The sequence below is a fragment of the Ctenopharyngodon idella genome, chromosome 11, assembly GCF_019924925.1.
Source record: "Ctenopharyngodon idella isolate HZGC_01 chromosome 11, HZGC01, whole genome shotgun sequence".
NCBI classification, from domain to species: domain Eukaryota; kingdom Metazoa; phylum Chordata; class Actinopteri; order Cypriniformes; family Xenocyprididae; genus Ctenopharyngodon; species Ctenopharyngodon idella.
This window is the reverse complement of record NC_067230.1, coordinates 26,046,209-26,052,851: the sequence shown is the minus strand read 5'-3', so window position 1 is coordinate 26,052,851 and position 6,643 is coordinate 26,046,209. Positions and strand designations below refer to the sequence as shown.

The 6,643-nt window shown below is 33.2% G+C and overlaps 1 long non-coding RNA gene across 1 annotated transcript; it reads right to left on the bottom strand.

Moving 5' to 3' along the window:
- Positions 1 to 2,209: 2,209 nt before the first annotated feature.
- Positions 2,210 to 4,117, bottom strand: LOC127522996 (uncharacterized). The gene is made up of 5 exons (XR_007932799.1): positions 4,063 to 4,117; positions 3,754 to 3,855; positions 3,541 to 3,654; positions 2,820 to 2,930; positions 2,210 to 2,673 (listed from the first exon to the last, which is right to left on the bottom strand). It is a non-coding gene; the product is annotated as an uncharacterized LOC127522996 (long non-coding RNA).
- Between the last annotated feature and the right edge of the window lie 2,526 nt (positions 4,118 to 6,643).

The window sequence follows — 6,643 nt, the reverse complement described above, 5'->3', positions numbered from 1 at the left end:
AAATCAGAAGCGCAATAGAACAGTTTTTTTAAATTAAGTCACCAGTAAATTGTATGGCTCCTACAGTAAATGTTGTATAGTCTTATATATGTTTATTTTACCAGTTGTGGAATCCAAACATTCAACCATCTGAGGTAACGTAGTTAGCCTACTTTATTGAGTATTTCCATTTTATACAACTTTACACATTTATTAATAGTAAATTAATAATTAATAAGTTTAATATCATCATGTTTGCAGCGAACAATATATTTCAGAGTGGAGTAATAATAATAATATATCACTAGGTCTAAATTCAAATATATATATTGTACGTTTTAATGCATCACGCTACAAACATAACGATCTTATAATACATGATGCATTGCTGTGTCCGTTATCCCATAATTCCCACTTTTGGACACTTTTGCTTTAACGGACATTAGACAACACTGCAAAATCAAGCTGTAATATTCATATATTGTCCAACATTCCCATTTTTTCTGTCCTTAATTTAATTTCATATGTTGTATTAATTCAGTGTTTACAATGCTAATACTTGAACTTCAAAGAATTTTAACCCAAACTGACTGGGTTTCTAGAGAGCAAAGGTTTTGTGAAAAAAGTGGAAGACTTGTGTAAAATAAACTGTAAAAAGGATTTGATGATCACTAATGATAGTATTTTATTCTGTGTTGTCATCATTCAGGTTGGATTTCAGCTTTAATGTACGTTTTGTTTTAACAAAGCAGCTGATATTGCCATAGAAACTAGTGGACTGACGACTCGCTTTCACCCCAAAATGGCGGAAACGCAGGGCTACTGCTGCTGGGCGCCGGTGTTGCAATGGAACATTCTATTGAGTGTCGCTTCTTGTTAGTGTATATTCTTTAACGATACTATGGTGACGGCATTGCTCATTAATATTACTTACGCCATGCAGACGTTCCTTGGCAACCTTCCAGTCACGTGATGTAATTGATATTCATAAGCCAATGCTTCGCCATAGTAGGATTCAATATTATTCCTTTGATGAATAGTGTAATGTGTCAGTCAGTAGTGGTTGTGAGAACACACAACTGAGCTGTACAAACCTCAAAAGGCAAACTTTGATAAACTTAATTTAATCTAATTCAAACTTTGCCAAAATCATCAAATAAACAGATACACTGTAATCTACATACAGCCTAGTGGCTACTTGACAATCCCAAATTTGATCTTAAATCCTAAATTGTTAAATTGCTGATGTGAATCTCACACTAGTGACTATAGGTCACATTGTTAATCATTTTCAAGAGAATAAAAGCTTTTTGGCAAGGATTAGACACAAAGTGAATGACTTCAACCCTTATAACAGAGTAACCCTTCAGCAAGCATTCTGCATAATTCTGTGGAATCATATGTGCAGAATTATGTACGCCAGGCCGGAGTAAACATTGAGGAACAGCTCGAAAACATATTGTCTAATGTAGATTAATTTCTCATGTTTGTGGTTGTATTTAAATGCATCTACATTTGTTTGCGATATGTACTTTATAGACAAACATGCAGAGGGTATTTTGTGCTTGATTACAAATATACAAAAAAATTTTTGTCACTGTCTTAACCCACAAAATGTCCCAACTGCCTTTTCAAATTGTAAACCACATAATATTATAGAACCAAAGATGCAAATGGTCAATATCAACATTTATATTTCCTTGTGTTTGATTTAACTGTAGTTTAGGTATCTGATTTCATGAAAAACAAATTTAAAAATATTCATAGCAAATCAATTTGTTCTCCCAATATTATATCATATATTTTCTTAAATTATAAAAAAAAAAAAATCCTTTGACTCATATAATGGTGTTTAATTGTCTAAAGGTACTATTATTATTTAGTTTCACAGACACACACTACTTTATGGTTATGTATGCATTATCAACACATACTGCTTAAAAAAAGTTATGTTCATTAATTCATCATTTCATCTTATTAAATCACAAACCTATTTTCATATGATCTCTTACTCTGCCCACAAAATGCAATCTATATTGGGAGAAGTGTATTTTTTATACATCTTAAAAATACTACTATATATATATATACAAAGCACACCTAAAGTGAATGGGCTCATATAACAGTGAAAATGTGCTGTAATTCAACTTTCATCAATAAGAAATTATTAATCACTGTTACTTTTCTCTCTTTCTAATTATTCTGCACATTGACAAGAACGTAGCCAGGATTTTGGTCATTCAAATTTTAGTGTTTAATAAGACTGCTAATAAAGTATTTTAATGTTTATTTTACTTGATTAGATTCACAATTAGAAATACAACAGCACACTTACCAGACAGACGGTCATTTTAAACAAATAAATTCCCCTCAATTAAACAGAAAAGCTTGAAACTGCTTTAGATTGACAAAACTGAGCATCCAAATACTAATAAAACCAACTTCCTAGAACAGATCTCAGATGAAAAAAAAGGAGGTTTCCCAGTACTGGTACCAGCAGACACAGCCCCTGTGTCGTACTTTGGGCATTATTTACAGGTCCCTGTGTCGTATTCTGGGTATTATTTGCATTAAGACATGAAACAGAAAATATGATTAGGCCTGGGGGTAGTGCAGGATTCACTAGTGCACTGTTGTTACAGATGTTTTGGCTTGCACATCCTTTGACAGTGGAGTTCGTGCCATTTAATCCAACTGAGAAAACAAGAGAAGAGGAAAGGAATTTGTAGAAAGTTTTAAGCAGAAATGAGTCTTGATGGTAACAAGAACTGTTCATTCACATTATGAAACTGTCTCTGCATCATAGATAAGATTTTAATAAGCAATTGTCCATGAATCACCTGCTGCAGTGATGCACTGGTTCTCATCACCTTTACATTTCAGTGTTTGGGTGTTTGAGCAGTTTGGGTCACTGCAGGTGTAACACATCCGTCCATTATCTGAGTTTGAATCTGTAAAGAAGAGCAGAGACAGTTGAACTCAGCTGTACCTTAAAAGCCTTAGCAACTGTCCCCATATTGTCAGAGACTTTCAAAAAGGACACAAAACACCACATGTATCATTAAATTGATCCATAGGGCTTGTGAGTTACATTCACATCTTGAATCTATACAATAGCTTTGTATGAAAAACAGACATATCATTTAAACAGTTACTCTCTAACAAATTGACATAAGATTAATAAATAAATCATTCTTTTGAGTGAGATCTCTTCACAAAAGCAGTCAGAATGACCTTGTTCTCAATTTCAAATCACTGACTCTCTAGAAAGGAAGAATATCAGTGAATAATGACAAACTTTTCAACCACTTTTACGGTGATTCTGTGCCCTTTTTGAAGCTTGAGACCTCCATTCATTGCAATTGCACTGAAATAAATTCTTTTAAAAAAATTCTCCTTGTATTCGAAGACAGAAAATGATAGGGTTTGAGCAAAATAAGAGTGAGTAAACAATGACTGAATTTTCATTTTAGGGTGAAAACAGACCTTTTCGAAAATGTAATAGAGTAAGTGGGAAGACCACAGTTAAATGTTTCATTTACTTTCACATGTTTGTAGTACCTGTAGCATTGTTGCAGCGATCTGAAGCACAGCAGTGGGAGGACATGTTGTACTGTCCAAAATTTATGCTCCAATTAGCACACAAGGCTGCACAAGACTTCTGGCCATTACCATCTACAGTGAACAACATTAAAAATGAAGATTCACTAGCAACCCCAGTCAATAACATATTTCTTACAAAAAGCACACATTTCATAATCATGTTATTCTTACTGTATGTGGTCATGGAGCTGCACGGTGAAGAACAGTTAGCAGTTTGATTGCATGATCCAGATGGAACTGCAGTGGTACAGTTGTAACACTGTAGTGTCAGTGCTGAAAGACAATGAGAAGATAACAAGAGATATACACAGCGTGCATATAAAGCCTTTTAAATATATATATATATTTTTTTAATAATAAAATTATAGAAGTGACAAACGTATTAACTGTTTGAAAAAAATTTCATTCATCAGCAAAGCTTTAGTTAAACAATATGCCTAAAAGCAATGGGCACATGGAAATAAATCCTGTATGACGTACCTTTGGAGAAAAACACAGTGAAAAGAAGCACGCTGATGATTTGCAGTGCCATGATGAGCTGAAGGGTGTCAGATGGACAGTGTGAGATTATTATATACTGGATTTACAGAGGTGTGGTTTGTGTTAGATTTGCAGCATGATGCCTGAGTCTTCAGTAACATTACTTTGCATAAACTAAACATGATTATGTGATACACACAATGTAGGTTTCATGTATTAAGCAGACTATATCCTCAGGCAAAAACACATTGTACAGTAAATAATGTAAATATAATGAAGGGCATATTGTATTCTAATGATTAAAACTTTACTTTCAACTAAATAAATATCCATGAAAACTGGTTTGCAAAATATGCAATTCTGCATTTGTAAATGTTCCACTTTTATTTAAATTATTTTCAGCACATGTCAGTGAATTCGGTACATAAAGTAATTTTTTTTTCGATTAAAAGAAATCATGTTAATGTATTTCATGACTCTTTAATTTTACAAATGGAGATGTCTATAAATTTTGATGTCAGTACTTATAAATGTATTATCTCAAAATAATAACACTCAAGAGTATGTCTAAATAATTACACTTTATTATGCATTATGAGACTAAGATATTGGGAATGTCTTTTCATTCTTGTATAAAACCTGTAAGTAAACTTTGTTAGCATATATTCAACTTATTGACAATGATTCAGTAACACTGATTACCAATTCAAAATAAATGTGACTTTATTTTACTATTTCCCCTTAATTTTATATGACTAAATCTGTAAATAATAGTGTACTGTGCTTTTTTTTTGTGTTTCTTTGTTTCTTTGTTGTTTTTCAATTCAAATAAATAAGGAAATTATGTGTTTCACTTATTTGCATGCTTAGGTTTTTTTTTTTCCTGCAGGCTACAGCTGAAATTGTAGGATGCAGTTTCAGCAGAGTGGATGATACTGATATCTATTCCTTTCTAGTGAGTAAATGATTTGAAATTGAAAACCGGGTCATTCTGACTGATTTTGTGAGTTGGATCAAGTGATCCAGTTAAAAGATCTCACTCAAAAGAATGATTTGTCAATGAATCACGCCCGGTTTTCAGAGAATAACCTTTTTATGTTCTCATTCAAAACTCAGTCATAGAAAAAACATTCAAAAAACAGTATTCCTGTTTCAGTTGAAATTATGTCCATACATTAAATAATGCTGTGCTTTCCAAGACACTTCAGTGGGCCTTTAAAGCTGCAGTCTGTAAGTTTTGCCTCTTTGTCGCCATCTTTGTTTGAAACCTGCAACTGCAGTTATTTGCGGAATTATCATTTTTACGTGGGTTGTGCCAATGGTGATTAAATCTAACGATCGCTTAGCTCGGATCACGTCAAACCAGGCAAATTATTATTACTGTTATACTTTGTTCTCAAATTGTTAATATTAACAACATCAGCATTGCGTGACTGTGTATTTAGTGTGTATTAGCATTACCTGTAGATTTCAATTTCTGTAGCCACTCCGCAGTCTGAAGTCTTTTGCTTTTGACTACGGGTGAAACTCCAGTTGTCACTGATGATTGTCATTTGGACCTTTCTGGATTACAATCCGCCATCAAAATAAGTTTAATTATTGCAGCTGCTGTGAGAATAGGCTATAAATGATCTGCTACCAGTAGCATCCTCACATGCCATATAGCCTACTAGCTGGGACTTCTTTCTTTCTGTTTACAGACGTGACGTAATGACGCAAAGACGTAATGGCTGCATCATGCTTGAATTTCCCGCGGAAACCCACCAGTACCGATTTTATTATGAAACATTATTACAAGCTTACCGTTGTGAATTGGGCTAAGGTAAGGAGATAGTTTTGAACACTGGCTGGTTGCTCAAAAATTGATTTTAGATCATTTTTAACCAAAAAAAGCTACGAACTGCAGCTTTAGGTATCATTTGAATGCTTAAAAACTCAATATTCATCCTGTGAATTTTGAAATTGGACACTGCGTTACCATATAAACAATACTTTAAAATCTAGTGGGCGGTGTCATGTTTCAAATTACAAAATTTTTTTTTTTTGCTATTTTATAATCTTTCTCTTTTTTCTAATCTTGACATAACACATTGCGGAAAAAGGTCTGAGACTCAAGGTTCCATATTTGGCGACTGTTTTGTGATAGAAGCGATATTGTGACAGAAATGCATTAATTTGTTACAGGAGAACACATAAAAAGAATTCAAAGGAATATGTGTGTCACCCGGTGGCTATTTTTGGTATAGCGCCTAAACAAAATCTCATAGGAACTTCAAATTTTGTGATATCAACTTCAAATTTGGAACACAACTTGGTTGGACATATGGCTTTTAAACGATTTTGTAATTTTTTGTTATTTTGTAGTATTTTGTATCAAATAAATGTCTAGTAGCCTACAGTACATTTGCTTTTACAGTAAACTTAGTTATATAACTTTTTACTTCTGCTTTCAATTTTCAGTCTTTAAAAAGAGACCAACCTTTGTTCTGTATTCCAAAGAACTCGTGAATTACATCCATAGATAATGCATTGTCGTGTCTATGCTCAAAACATGTATTGTTAGATTCAGAAGATGTAACTA